The sequence below is a fragment of the Myxocyprinus asiaticus genome, chromosome 33 (assembly GCF_019703515.2).
Source record: "Myxocyprinus asiaticus isolate MX2 ecotype Aquarium Trade chromosome 33, UBuf_Myxa_2, whole genome shotgun sequence".
NCBI lineage: Eukaryota > Metazoa > Chordata > Actinopteri > Cypriniformes > Catostomidae > Myxocyprinus > Myxocyprinus asiaticus.
The window spans coordinates 30,776,677-30,792,750 of record NC_059376.1 but is presented as its reverse complement, the minus strand read 5'-3'; the positions used below and the strand labels follow the sequence as shown (position 1 = coordinate 30,792,750).

Sequence of the window (16,074 nt, the reverse complement as noted above, 5' to 3'; positions counted from 1 at the left end):
TGCATTCAAATCCATCTCTGAGTGTAGGAAAAAATATGCAAAGCATATTCAAAAAACTCCAATAACAGTTTTATTGGAAAAACGGTAAAGTTTAACACACACACACACACACACACACACACACACACACACACACTCACACTCACATTTCAGTCACTGTTAAATGCTGGCTCCTTTACTGCTGTTGTTTGTTGAACAGTGCTTGTGGTAGCACATCTAGGCTTGTAATTGCGCTTTTTATGCTTGATGATTGAGGGTTACGTTTATCATATTGCCCAAAATAAACACTTGCTAACAAACCTATCATGTTACATTTCAATGGGCTGTGAAACACAGAGGGACTGTTTTCCCAGCATTGAATGAATCCTCTTCCTACAATCTAGAGCCATGGCAACATATTTGACAAATTCCACTCATCTTTCTTATCTTGAAAATGATCTTTTGCACTTTGGGTTTGGGTTACGGTAAGTGCGAACACAGCAAAATAACAACGACATTAAAACCACATTTGATGTTAAAGCTCAACCTTGTGGTGAATCAATGCAGAAATGCACAATGAGCTTACTTCAGCACCACGTTGAGGTTAAAACCTTCTGAAATTATTGAGATGTCTGTGGAATTACTGCTCCGAATGTCTCAGCCTCTAAGGAATTAAACTTTGTTTCCCAATGCTGGTAATTTGCAACCAAATGTTGCGACCTCTGCTTTTCTGTTATTATCACAACAAATCTTACCAGGAAAGCAGATGAGTCACTTTTAGGCCTTTAGCACAGGTTCAGGTTGAGCAAGATGGGTTAGATAAAGCCGCAGACTTATAACACCAATTGTTCATACAAATAATCCTCCCCATTTACCTCAGACAACCTTTAGTGTGTCTGTTATTCTATTCACTTTCTTCAGCCAGAGTTAACAAGGAAAAATTTAGTGTGTGTGGAGTGAAGAGAGATGACCCAGAGGACAATTTTGTTACTCGGGGGTTGTTTTTTTGGAGACTTAAATGGAGATATGTTTCATTTAAGTGTCAACTTTATCACATGTGTTTCTCCCAAAATTTCAAATAACAATTGAAATGAAAAAGGCAATTGTTGATATACAGTAATAGTATTGATCAATTAATTAAAGTGGATAGCATAGCTCAGATAATTTAGAAGCATTGGATTGGATCTAATAAAATTCCTCCAAATTATCAAATATATTATATATGAGCACAGTTTTTAACTAAAACAAATATCTCCATTTAATATAATTGCTGTCAAGCAGACATAATTGAGATAATAAAGAGATCTCATTTGTAATTTATCTTTCCTATGGAGATGGAGAAATGAAAGGTGAGTGAATCATGATCATTTGCGTTACAAAATTCCATAAATTCTTGCAGAAAAAAAAAAAATGTGACCTTCCCAGTCTGATAGGGATCGCACACATGGTTTGCCACTGGATTGAAAAGCTTTAGAATCTCTACAGCTCAAGTTTTTTAATGGCTAGTGCTGGAATGCTCAATAAGTTCAAGAACTTTGGTCGAGATTTGAAGAATGCAGGCTTTCAGCAACCCGAAATGGCTGCCTGGGTGTGCGTGTGATCTCAGAATGGAACAGGCTGACACAAGGTGCTCTCAGGAGTTACTAATACATTCTGTGTAGGTGAGGTGACACCCGAGAACCTAAGTCAACAAGGTGTTTTTCTTTTTTTCCTCTCTCTCTCTCTTTCTGCCACTGAGAGCTCAGTACAGGAACAGCAGTGTGAGAGAGGTTGGCAGAGTAGGGTGTGTGTGTGTGTGTGTGTGTGTGTGTGTGTGTGTGTGTGTGTGTGTGTGTGTGTGTGTGTGTGTGTGTGTGTGTGTGTGTGAGAGGGGTTAGACCGGTGTGTCTGCAAGCCTCTAGCCAGGGTGTGAGAACCAAGCTGTGTCACCTGTGTGTCTATGTCATGTGTGTGTGTTGTGCGCACATGTGTGCCTCTGTCTGGTTTCAGATGTGCCTGTGTTATAAGAGAGAGACGTGACGAAGCCTGCTGGATTTCCATTGCGGCAAATACCTACTGTAGAGCCACAGTTTCACAACACACCTGTTGGTTATAGCTCTAGAGCAGTGAAAAGATCCTAGAACTAGGGATGGATTTGGATGGTCAACTTGTTGACTAGTGAGTTTATCTAGATTATTTTTTCTTAAAACAAACAGAACAATTGATAGAATTAGAGAGTCTCAATTTTTAAAATTTATGAATGGCTAACCCTTAAAGGTCTGAGTATACTTCGGTTGTCCGCGTTGCTAATCGCTTCATGCACAGTATGCGTGACTCAAATTTCATCATCAGCACAGTCTGTGTGGCCTGACCGGCGGCCCAGATTTGAGTTTTGTTTTGTTTTGTTTTTTTCTCCCCAATTTGGAATGCCCAATCCCCAATGCACTCTAAGTCCTCGTGGTGACGTAGTGACTCAATCCGGGTGGCGAAGGATGAATCTCAGTTGCCTCCGCGTCTGAGACCATCAATCTGTGCATCTTATCACGTGGCTTGTTGAGTGTGTTACCGCGGAGACCTAGCACATGTGGAGGCTTCACACTATTCTCCGCGGCATCCACGCACATCTCATCACGCGCCCCACCGAGAGCGAGAACAACATTATGGCGACCATGAGGAGGTTACCCCAACGTGACTCTACCCACCCTAGCAACTGGGCCAATTGGTTGCTTAGGAAGCCTGACTGGAGTCACTCAGCATGCCCTGGATTCAAACTTGTGACTCTAGGTGTGGTAGTCAGCGTCTTTACTTGCTGAGCTACCCAGGCCCCTGGCCCCGGTCTATGCGCATCGTCAGCACATGCGCCAGCTATTGACTGTACTAAAAGAGTATCACAAAGCAGCTGTAACGGGCATGCGTCAAACGCGTTTGTATTTGACTCACTCTCCGTCTTCAAAAAATGACTAAAAACACATCTTTTCCATGAGCACTTAACCAGTCACTAAAAAAAATAAAATAATTCTTGTTGCACTTTAATCTGTTTTGAATACTATTCTGATGCTAGTGAAACTTTGTAATATGGCACTTTTCGTACCACTGTCTCCTTAAGATGATTCGCTTAGGTTTACCTCTTTTGTAAGTCGCTTTGGATGAAAGCGTCTGCCAAATAAATAAATGTAAATGTATTTGCTCGCCGTCAGAAGAGTACAGTATACTCCGTAAGCCAACGCAGTCGGCCAGGCATGACGCAGAAAAACAAGTCCACCCAGGCCGTAATAGGGGTTTAGCATGCTGACAGCCCAACAGTTACTGTTAGCATGCTAAAACCTTCTTAGAGAAATTGCTTTTCTAAATTCATTGCATGTAAAGCACTGCCGTTACACCAATTAATTTACCATTTTGTTACAAATCCACCACCTTCAACAATAAGTTTAAAATTGTTACTGTTGGACTCAAATATTTCTTTATTGTTTATCTTTGAACATCTGTAAATCAGTGTCGTTGGCTGTTGCCTCTCACTGTTAAAGTCAGTATGTTTACGTGCACTTTAAAAGTTGAATTTCAGTTGGAAAAAAACAGTAGTTTATCTTAAAATGTCATGCAATCACTTTAGCCTGACTAAATTTATACAATTCAGATTTTTTTTATGCAAGACATAGTTGACACGTGACATGGACAGTATTTAACCTTGCGTAATTGATGTCCTTCCTTCAAATATTCCATTACGCATTGTGCCATGTTTTCTAGGCAGAAAGATGAAGACTGTAGTTTGTCTATGCAAAAACATGCCGTAGCTCGATTCTTGCACATGTACATGTAATGACTTATGCCAAGAGTTGCGTTTTGACGACAATGTGTCAAAGTAAATTTTCTGTAAATTTTTTAAAACACGTCTCAAGACCTCTGTGTTCCATTCCATTCTGTTGACCTTCGAACAGCTGTTTTTCAGCGATGGCTTTTGTGAATCTATTTTATTGGTGTCTAGGGTACATGACCCTTAAGGCTTCTAGTGTTTTCCGTGTGCTGTTACGTCTCGCACACAGTGCACTTGATGCAAATTTCGTTATCAACGCAGTATGCTCGGACTGTCTGCATGTCTAGAAAAACTAGGCTGCACGTGGACAGTCTGTGTCTTTGCACATCTGCACATGTGCCTGACGTTGACTGTGCTAAAAGAGTAACACAAAACAGCTGTAGTGCATATGCTTCAAACACGTTCGTAAAGGCTCGTGACAGGGCAGCGTAACAGGGCTTACTTAAGACTGTGTTGTCAATTTTTCTACTTTGCAGTTTTTTACATTACTGCTAGAACAAAGAAGAATTTTGCAACTTGCAAATGGATCTGCTTTGCTCTGAGCCAGAGTGAGTGAGTTAGCAGTAAGAGAATAGCTGGCTGTATGTGTGTGAGAAGAAGAGAGTGAGACTGGCTGGAATCCCTCTCTCTGCCCAGAATCTTATTTTCACATCAAACAAGATCTCTTTGTTTTGGCCTGCGTACGGGGTGCAAACGTATTAATTTTTACCCCTCACTTCCTTCCCCCCTCCCTTCTCCCCATTCCTCTCCCTCTTTTTCTCTCTGGTAGGAGTGGAGAGTGGAGTCAGCTTGGCGTTTGTTTGATCTGACAGGTAGAATGTGCCTGCAGGGAGAGGAGAACAGTGCGGAGACGTCTCTAGCACTCAAGAGGGTGAAATCTGAGACATGGATGAGAGATAAAGGTAGAGAGAGAGAGAGAGAGATTATTCTGTCAATACCTCTCTCCTCATCTCTCTGTCAATCATCCCTCTATCTCACAGCCCTGTGTTCCTTTTACAACCTTGTTTTTTTGGCTTCTTTTTCATTGTTACCCTATCCCTCTTTCGCTCCTCCTTTTTAATCTTTGTGCTATATCATCCCTTCTCTTAACATGTCCTGCTGTTCTGTTTTTATTTTATCCTCCTTTCATTCCTGTCTTCCTTTCACTACTCTCTCTCTCAATCTCTCTCATCTGCCAACCAGAAACTCTAGTCATAAAAAAGAGAGAGAGAGAGGGTGGGAGAGAGAGAGTGTTATAGTCTCTTCAGGAACATGTTCCCAATTCTGTCGATAACACTCGAGCTAAAGTCAACAGCTAAGCCGTGTGTGAAGAGTGGCAGGCAGAGGCCGTGATTTACTCAAGCACCGATGTCGCACACACACACGCGCTCGTTTGTATCTACAGTTGAAGACAGAAGTTTACATACACTTAGGTAGAAGTCATTAAAACAATTTTTTAACCACTCCACAGATTTCATATTATCAAACTATAGTTTTGGCAAGTAATTTAGGACATCTACTTTGTGTATGACACTAGTAATTTTTTTAACAATTGTTTACAGACAGATTGTTTCACTTTTAATTGACTATATCACAATTCCAGTTGGTCAGAAATGTACATACACTAAGTTAACTGTGCCTTTAAGCAGCTTGTAAAATTCCAGAAAATTATGTCAAGCCTTTAGGCAATTAGCCAATTAGATTCTGATCTAATTTGCTAATTGGAGTCAATTGGAGGTGTACCTGTGGATGTATTTTAAGGCCTACCTTCAAACTCAGTGCCTCTTTGCTTCACATCATGTGAAAATCAAAAGAAATCAGCCAAGACTTCAGAAGAAACAATTGTGGACCACTACAAGTCTGGTTCATCCTTGGGAGCAATTTCCAAATGCCTGAAGGTACCACGTTCATCTATACAAACAATAACACGCAAGTATAAACACCATGGGACCATGTAGCCATCATACCCCTCAGGACTGTGACGCATTCTGTCTCCTAGAGATGAACATAGTTTGGTGCGAAAAGTGCAAATCAATCCCGGAACAACAGCAAAGGACCTTGTGAAGATGCAGGAGGAAACAGGTAGATAAGTATCTATATCCACAGTAAAACGAGACCTATATCGACATAAACTGAAAGGCTGCTCGGCAAGCAAGAAGCCACTGCTCCAAAACCATAAAAATTTTTTTTTAAAAAAACCAAGCTACAGTTTGCAAGTGCACATGGGGACAAAGATCTTACTTTTTGGAGAAATGTCCTCTGGTCTGATGAAATAAAAAATTTAACTGTTTGGCCATAATAACCATCGTTATGTTTGGAGGAAAAAGGGTGAGGCTTGCAAGCCGAAGAACACCATCTCAGCCGTGAAGCATGGGGGTGGCAGCATCATGTTGTGGGGGTGCATTGCTGCAGGAGGGACTGGTGCACTTCACAAAATAGATGGCATCATGAGGAAGGAATATTATGTGGATATATTGAAGCAAAATCTCAAGACATTAGCCAGGAAGTTAAAGCTTGGTCGCAAATGGGTCTTCCAAATGGACAATGACCCCAAGCATACCTCTAAAGTTGTGGCAAAATGGCTTAAGGACAACAAAGTCAAGGTATTGGAGTGGCCATCACAAAGCCTTGACCTCAATCCAATAGAAAATTTGTGGGCAGAACTGATAAAGCGTGTGCGAGCAAGGAGGCCTACAAACCGGACTCAGTTACACCAGTTCTGTCTGGAGGAATGGGCCAAAATTCCAGCAACTTATTGTGAGAAGCTTGTGGAAGACTACCCAAAAACCTTGACCCAAGTTAAACAATTAAAAGACAATGCTACCAAATACTAACAAAGTGTATGTAAACTTCTGACTCATTGGGAATGTGATGAAAGGAATACAGCTGAAATAAATCATTCTCTCTACTACTATTTTGACATTTCACATTCTTAAAATATAGTGATCCTAACTGACCTAAGACAGGGAATGTTTTGTATGATTAAAGGTCAGGAATTGTGAAAAATTTAGTTTAAATATATTTGGCTAAGTTGTATGTAAACTTCTGACTTCAACTGTAAATGAGGACATACTTTTAGACTTATTGTTATATAAAGCTAAGTATAATTACTATAGTATAGAGTAACCCTAACCACACCCCTAAAAGAAAACTTTTTGCATTTTTTAAATAAAAACAAATATGTACTAAATTCATGATTAAATTTATCCAATGGAATGTTTGTCTGATTTTAGCTCGGGGGCATTTCAGCATTTTGTTTAGAATGGGAAGTTTATTTAAAACAACCGTCAAATACACAATCTTCACTTAGAAAATAAAAGCTTGATTCAACTGGATGCGTAAAATGAAAGATATTGTGACAAAAAAATATTACTGTTTTATATAAAATTGTTATATTTAATATAGTAGTAGTAGTAGTAGTAGTAGTAGTAGTAGTAGTGCACTGATCAGGAGATTTTTTTTTACCGATTTATTTTTATTTTTTTATCATTAAGATCGGCCGATACCGATTATTTTATTTATTTATTTTTTTTCTTAAGTGCCCTTTGCCACACTTTTGCAAGTTATATTGTGCAGTTATATGTTTATGCCCCACACAGTAAAATTACGGTAACACTTTACAAAAAGGTTCCATTTGTTAACATTATTTAAAAACATTACTGTAGTTAACATGAACTAATGCACTTAATGTTAGTTACAACATATACAAATACATTTTTAAAATCAAAAGTTGTATTAGTTAATGCAAATTAATGCACTATGAACTAATATGAACTAACAATGAACAACTGTGTTTTTATTAGCTAACACTATGATTAATAAATGCTGTAAAAATGTTGTTCATTGTTTGTTCATGATACCTAATGCATTATCTAATGTTAAAGAAATGAAAACTTTTTGTAAAGTATTACCAAAATTACATTAAAATTACATTAATTGTGAATTGCTAACATTTATTTGTATTGAAAACCGTTATGAATAGTACTGTTGTCAATATCATAATATCATTGTGACATACTGGCAACCATTAAAAACCATGAGAGCATCCCACACAGCAGAGATGTGTTCAGAAATAAGAAAAATATATCCATTACAAGCTCTAAAACTGCTCCAGTGAGAAAACATTAATATCTATGATCTGCTTTGGCGTCTTGTAACACAAATCACTAATTATTAAGCAAATGCGTGAAGACACAGTGCCGTTATTGAAGGTTTTGTGATTGTGATTGTGACCAACATTAAACTGATATAAATTGGGATCCTCACAGAATAAAGATATTGAGTGCACCTGGAGAGCGCACATGTTTGATTGACACCGCGAGTGAGCATATTGAATGGAGTGAAGCTGAAAGTGCTCATGATCGCTCAAACAGTCTCTATCACTCCACACAATATCTGATTGTCAAGACTTGCGTTACGTCACGTGTACTTGGATTTGTATTCGCATGCTTATTAGTTGTTTAATTCGTTTTTATACCCATTAGCAGCCTCTTTATCCTCTTCCTGCTCACTGTGCAGTGAGTCAGAATTACTACCGTAATGACTTCAGAAAATGGGCAACTTAATATACGTACACATTTAATTCTTACACATTTTTAAAAACAAAACGGCATATTCATGTGAATTACATCATGTCTGAAAGTTTAAATTCGTGAATGCTTAGAATTGCCAACAACTCGCCCTACAAAGGCCACTCTGCCATGCTTCAGTGGCTGAGCAAATGCACATTCATTAGAGGAGCAGTGTATGAGTGATTCCCTGTGTGATGCCCTGATTCTAGGCACGATCGGCCGATCGCCGATCACAGATTTAAGATGAATATCGGCCGATTCCTATTTAAATGTATGGGAGAAATTGGAATGCCAACCAAGAAGCTCTAGCTCCCAACGGTCAACGGATGTAGAAAGGATATCCCATCTTACAGGTAAAAGAGCCAATCACATTTTAGTTACAGACATCGCCTGTCAGTCAACTCGCTAACGTGCATGCGCATTAGCTATACAAGCAGGGAAAATTGCATGTTTTAGTGTAATATGAGGTAAAGAAGCACAATTTATGATTCCAATATAATACAATTTTATTGCTGATTTGAAATTTGAAAAGATGGCTGACAGTGGATTGACTTGCTAGAAAGACTTTGCTCGTTCCCTCAATTCCATTGAGGAATGGGGTCTCCCAAAACTTGAGTATTAAAGTTCAATTAACTTGATGTTCGTATAGAATGAATTTAACAATATACTGTAAGTTGAGTTAACTAAATGCAAGAAGACTTAACTCAGATTTGCTATTTAAATGTATTTTTTCTACTTTTGTTAATAATTTTAATTAAAGTGATTCAATTTTAGATCAAATAATAGCACAGCTCAAATAAAGATGATAACTGATTCTAGGTCAGTTATTCAATAATTCTCCACAGAAATGCATTTATTTATACCTGTACTTTGGTTGCACATGCACAAGGAGAACTGCAATAATATTAAAAGGATCCAACTTGACCAAATGGGACACTGATCAACCTAATGGTGACATTACACAAAAAAACTATTTGCAACTAAGCAACATAAAAATACTACAAAAGAGCTAAAACCTCTATGAATTCTAAGTAACCACTTAAATGCCCCGATATGTTCCCTTTGACCAAGGAACCATAATTAAATAATTCAAGTGCAAAGGATTGAGGGTATTCCTCATAGCCTCAGTTTTATACTCAAAATGTTGAGTTATTAACACTTAAAATCTTAAGTCTATAGATTTTTAAGATAAATAATTTCAGTTAACTTAAATATTTGAGTTATGAGCCCAAAACTTGACATTTCAAGTGATACTTAACTAAGACAACTTGATATTTCATGAAATTACAACTTTAGGGTTTACAGTGTAATAGACATTATTTAAAATTAAATTGTTTTATTAATGCACTCTATTTGACCCAAAAATAACTGTGATGTTTTTTTTATAAAATAGTCATATTTTTATTTGATTTAAGTGTTATAAATTTATTTGATTAGATGCCCATTTGGTGGTAAAATTAAATTAAAACATGAAACATGGAATCCAGAGAAATGTAAGTTGAAAACATGGAATTTGGGGGAAAAAATGTAATTTAGGAAAAAATAAAATGCATTTCATAGGGCCTTAACTTTACCAAAATGTATTAAAAAGCTGTCGTAGTGCACATGCATCAAAAGCATTTGCACAGACACTTGCTCTCTCTCTTATCTTTCTCTCATTATCTCTCTTTCTCTAAAGCCCAGCTTCTAGAGCTCATTAAGTATAGCTTGTTTTCCTATAGTTTGAGGCTTCAGTATCTGTGTTAGTGTGAAAATGTGTCGGTGCAGTATGTGTGTACGTGGGTAATTATTTGAACCACGCACTGGTATGAAGCACTTTTATCAGGAGAGAAAGTTACTGATCCTTGCCAGCTAACCTAAGCGAGACTTATCAGCAACTGCTGCAGACCAGAAGGGGCCATCCCATGTCAAGAAGAACCAAAGTATATTGAAAACATTCACACAAATTCTCACAAATGTTTCCTATCGCTGGAGGCTTCACACAATAGTGGGAAATGTGGCAACCAGGCCTTAAACCCCACGACAAATCGTGCTGACAAGTGCAGCTGAGTGACAGAAAGATGACATGATTGTGAGAAGAATGAGACATACATCTGACTTTGTAAAACAGGGGTCGGCAACCATTTTGTCATGGAGTGGCATTTTTTATTTTCCTGGTCAATGGCTGTGCTAGTGTAACAGTGAATATGACATAACTATACAGTAGTGATCTATTTCTGTTATACTTTTTTCATTTAAATTGAGCTTTTATTTTGGTGGAGCTTTTATTTTGAAGTGTTTCTGTATTGTTAGAACAAGGAGCTCTGACGTAATGACGGCAGATTCCCAATCCGGAAAAGCCGGCCGCTACGTGAATCACAGTAATTCTTAACCCGCAAAAGGCTACTATATAAATAAATAAATATGTAGTCTGCATATGACTTGTGCTAAAAAGTGAATTAGTGTTCCGCCTGCTGTCATCTGCTACAAACAGAGTATGTGACGCTCATAGTAGTGTTTTCCGTGAATGAGCCAAGGATCTCTAAAGGTATGAGCAGTTTGTGTCTCTATGCCTGCACAACACCAGCTGTACACATTCACAAGCACTGACATTTAAAACGCTGCACGTGCAAGCAATATATTTATCTCATTAAATCGCAGCTTTTGATGTTAAATAATCTCACTTGGACATGACGTGATTTTAATCTGTGTGCTGAATTTTTACGTAATGACATTTGTACGTCAGATGGTATTGTTTTTGGTATCGGAGCATTTTTACGAGTATGAGTACAAGTATATGAGCGCGGTATCAGACCCGATTCCGATACCAGTATCGGTATCGGTGCATCCCTACTTATTCGATTACTGATCACGAAATTGTGTGAAATCTTAAATATTTCTTTTATTATGTCATTGTAATCATGTAATCACTAGCACGCAAGCAACAGTGAGAGAGGAGCAGGATATTTTATTTATATGATGTTTTTCGCACCTGCATTCCAATCTACATCTTGATGTAATCCTTCCTCATGATCACGCTGCATGTTTTGATCAGCTGAATGGGAGACTAAATGCTATTAAAGTGTTATGAGTCTCAGGCTGCGTATGCAAGCCATTTGTTCATCACAAGCCGATCAAATATTTAGCCCTTTTCAGTGAATCACACCTGCAAAATCCTAAAACTGTATTACCAGGTTTAATTTATATTTTGAATAGACTTGAAAAGATTTTTGAATCCCACAATATGGGTTTATATTTTCTCTTTTAATCGTTTAGTGTAATTTTGAGTGTGACTATGGTTTAAGGAGGGTGTATAATAGTGGATTAATAGTGGTGTTTTCCTTATTACATCACACGTTGTTCTGAAAGCAAAAAGAAACAAATGAAACATGGAATGTAGGCTGTCATCCACGCAGCCTGACAGAAGCAAAGCAGGTGTGTTTACTCGCGCGATTAACCGAACGTGAAGTGCTGCTGGCTCGTGATGTGTGAATGGCTTGCATGCGCTGCATGAGTCTGTTGGGTATACTGCAGTCTCGTCACATTTTTAACCTCCCATTCAGCTGATGAAAACACGCTGCGTGATCATGAGGAAGGATTACATCAAGACGTAGATTGGAATGCAGGTGCGGAATTTAAATAAATAAAATAGTCTACTCTTCTCTCGCCGTTGCTGGCGTGCCAGTGATTACCCCTCCACGTGCCAATGCTGGCACGCGTGCCATAGGTTGCCGACAGGTTGTGGCAAACAAGCCTCTTGTTTGTCGGTAAAGGAGGAAGCAGGAACCGGATTGACACTCAACAAGACTTTAATTACAGCTTAAAACACGGAGCTGGAACATAATAACATGACGACACACACACACAGCTCCATTTGTGTCTCTCTCTCCCTCTCTCTCCAGCACTCCCGACTCCTCTTCTTATCTCTCTCCCGCTGATTGGGCCGCTCAGCACCAGGCGCACACACTCACAGCCCGGCCATGCCCTCCTCCTCATCACATTGTTGTATACTCTTTCCTAAGTCTCTGACTTGGGTGGAGGTTGATTTGTAGTGATGGGTTGTGGGTTTAATCCTGAGCAGGGAGCTTATCAGCATTGTGTCCTTGAGAAAGGTACTTAGCCCCAAGTTGCTCTAGGGGAATCGGCCCTACAATTAAAGCACTGTGTGGCTCTTGGAATAAGCCCTCTGGAAATGGCAAGTAATTAACTAACTAACTATTTGAAGAGTTGGAGCGTGTTAGCATTCTATTGAATGAAGTTTCCTGAATCCTAGGTGTGGAGTTTTCAAACCGTACAGACTTGATGTTAACTGATATCGAAATACAAAACAAACATTTGCATTCTCTGCAGCCGTTCATCAAACAAATTAACAAGTAAGATTAAAGGAATATTTCACCCAAAAATCTTAATGAAAATCGTATTGTTTACTCACCCTCATGCCATCCTAGGTGTGTATGATTTGTGTGTGTATGAACGAAGATTTTTAGAAGAAATATCTCAGCTCTGTAAGTCCATACAATGCAAGAGAATAGTGACTAAAACTTTGAAGCTCCAAAAAGCACATAAAGGCAGCATAAAAGTCATCTATATGATATCTTCTAAAGCGATCTAATCAATTATGAGTGAGAACAGACCAAAATATCACTCCTTATTTCACTGTACGTCTTGCCATTTCAGTCTCTAGGCACCATCATGATTTTAAGCTCGATTAAACCTCCTAGTGCTTAACGCATGCGCAGAGCGCTAGATGACACTAGGAAGTGTAATCGAGCTTGAAGTCATGATCGCCAAGAATACTGCTGATGTCAAAATTTATAGTGAAAAAGGAGTTATATTTTGGTCTGTTCTCACCCAAAATCAATGAGATCGCTTCAGAAGACATGGACTAAACCACTGGAGTCATATGGAAAACTTTTATGCTGCCTTTATGTGCTTTTTGAGCTTCAAATTTCTGGTCAGTGGTTACCATTCACTTGCATTTTATGGACCTCCAGAGCTGAGATATTCTTCTAAAAATCTTCAGTTGTGGTCTGGGATGGCATGAGTGTGAGTAAATAATGAGAAAATGTCCATTTCTGGGTGAACTATTCCTTTAAAATCTTTGCAAATGCAGCTATTCGTGAAAAATCTGTGCACATTTGGAGGTCACGTGACTTTCTAAATTCGGCATGTTAAATGTTTCCATATGTTAAACTAATGATGGTTAATCAGTTCTTTTTTGGCAAAGCCATCATTATGTACATGGGCATGTTGTTGACCCAGAGACCTCGAGCGTATATATAAAGACCACCTTTCCTGTCATCTAGAACAAAGACCCTGTGGGTAATTGCATATAATTATCTAATTCGGGGGAATCTAGTGCCAAACATGTTCTTTTGCCATTACAACGTTCAAAAACATTTTTGACTTTGAATGAATTGCAAGTCTCAAAATGTTTGCTTTTATAGCTTTAAAACTAGTATATTGATACCATTCAGTATAAATCAATTATTTTGGAACTGTTATGTAAACATTATCGCCTTTTGTTTTGATTAATGTTATGTAGTATAAATAAAAGGAATGTTTCAGGTTCAGTACAAGTTAAGTTCAATCCACAGCATTTGTAGCATAAAGTTAATTACCACAGAATAATAATAAAACATTTTTTTTTTAAATTAAAAAAGGAAAAACAATTACGTTTACAGTAAGGCACTTACAGTTGAAGTGAATGGGACAGGTACATAAACATATAAAAATACACTGTTTCAAAAGTATACTCACAAGATGTAAACATTATACATATTAACAAGACTTTTGTGTGATAAAGTATCTTTTCTGCATGCCTTTAGTGTGGTAAATTTAAAGTTGCTTACAGGGCTTACCAGTGCTGTGTTACCATGCCAACAAATTTGCAATTATGCATATATAAGTTTACACTGATTTGGTTAGTGAGCGATTTTATCACACTAACACATATAATTAGGGCTGCATAATTAATTGAAAAACTAGTCACGATTACGCTACCATGATTATTTAATCGTCAAAACTGACGATTACAGTATTAAATTTAAGTCTACTGCTTTAGCTTCAATGGTTTCTATTTACAGTGTGTTTTTGCAGTGGTTGATAATTCTAACCAATCCCAGACATGTGCGTTGAGCAGTGAAACAGTACGGCAATGCTCAAGTTTTTAACAGTCTGATGGGGCAGAGCTTCTGAAGGAGCACTGAAGAAAGGGGTGTGTTTGTTTGGCTGTTGAGTTCAAATATCAACAGAAATCCTTAAAAACGGATGCTGAGTTGGCTAATTTGTGTGTCAACATTCTGGCAACCCGCATGAGCTTCGAGTCTGGGGCGGGGCAGACAACTCTCCAATATTTAGAATTTGGACTGCAGTACCCATTTCAAACGCTTGTTGTCAATCTTACATATAGCACCTTTAAAACTGGTTTTGTCAAAAGTTCCGAAATAACATATTTTTTTCACTGTAAACCATATCACTCTATAACAACTTTTATTAACATTAACAAACATTTTAACAATATTTAATGCCAAAAAGAAACTGCAGCGCAGCTCACATCCTCCATTGAAGGCTGCTGTTCTGAAGAACATGGATGTGCGGTTGCCTGCTTTGTGACATTACTGTAATTCTATCTTTTAATCAACATTAATGATCGTGATTACAATATCAAGGACAATAATAGACAGTTATTATTTTTGTCATAATCGTTATATCGTTAATCGTTATAATAACCTATGTTTTCATCTTGTGGCCTTACTTTTGAAACACTGCATATTTCAACATCTATGGACTTGTTATGGACTTCCCATTTGAAAAATAAACTTGGACCACTTAGTTTGTGTTCTTTGCCCAATTCAGCCATGGATTTGTTCAGCCAACTTTTGTTAAATCCAGATTAGTTCAGTGTGTGTTTAGAGTACAGTCTTTACACTGGCACAATGAAGCTTTTCATCAAAGCGTAACTGACCAAAGAGAAAAGAAAGAGACCATAGGAGAGCAGCACAGGAAAAGAGAGGCAGAGAGAGGAAGACTATATTAAGGAGGAGTATATAAAGAGCAGAGAACCCTCCCTGCTTCAGTGAGACATGCTGTTTTCAGAACTGTCTCACTGAAGATTTATAGCACATATGTACTTAAAGCCATGCTCAGTCTGACCACAGCACTGCGGCCTGCTCCACCCTTCTCTCCTTCTCACTTTTTCTCTTCTTCCTCTCGTAATCTTTCTTTCTTGTCCCTCTCTGTCTGCGTTACTCTCTCTATCGTGTAGCACCCCTCCACCTGCCTCCGCTGTTTTTCCCTCTGTTTTCCTGTGGTTGTTTGCCTCTCTTGCAAAAATTAGAGAAAGCTGAAGATGGAGAGGAGAAGGAGGGAGACTGACTGCTTCTATAAATAAGGCCGACTCTCAATCTCAAGAAAGGGAACAAGCGAGTGGTGGTGCTTAATGGACTAAAGCACTGAACTGGTAAGCAGAAGGTTATTGGTTCGATCCCCACAGCCACCACCATTGTGTCCTTGAGCAAGGCACTTAACTCCAGGTTGCCCCAGGGGAATTGTCCCTGTAATAAGGGCACTGTTAGTCGCTTTGGATAAAAGCGTCTGCCAAATGCATAAATGTAAATGTAAACAAGAATGGAAGAAATTAAAGAGAAGACATGTTCAGTTGCCTTACGTGAGATGAAAAAATGTAAAGTTTGGTCAACATTTGTTAAAGCCAGTTAAACTTTATTTGCTTCAGATTAGATAATCTCGGTATTGTGGGTGGGTGAGGGGGGTTAC

The 16,074-nt window shown here is 38.4% G+C and overlaps 1 protein-coding gene across 1 annotated transcript in view; it reads left to right on the top strand.

Annotated features, from left to right (window-relative positions):
- The window catches only part of LOC127424505 (neurogenic locus notch homolog protein 2-like), an 80,087-nt gene that overhangs the window by 23,109 nt on the left and 40,904 nt on the right, over positions 1 to 16,074 (top strand).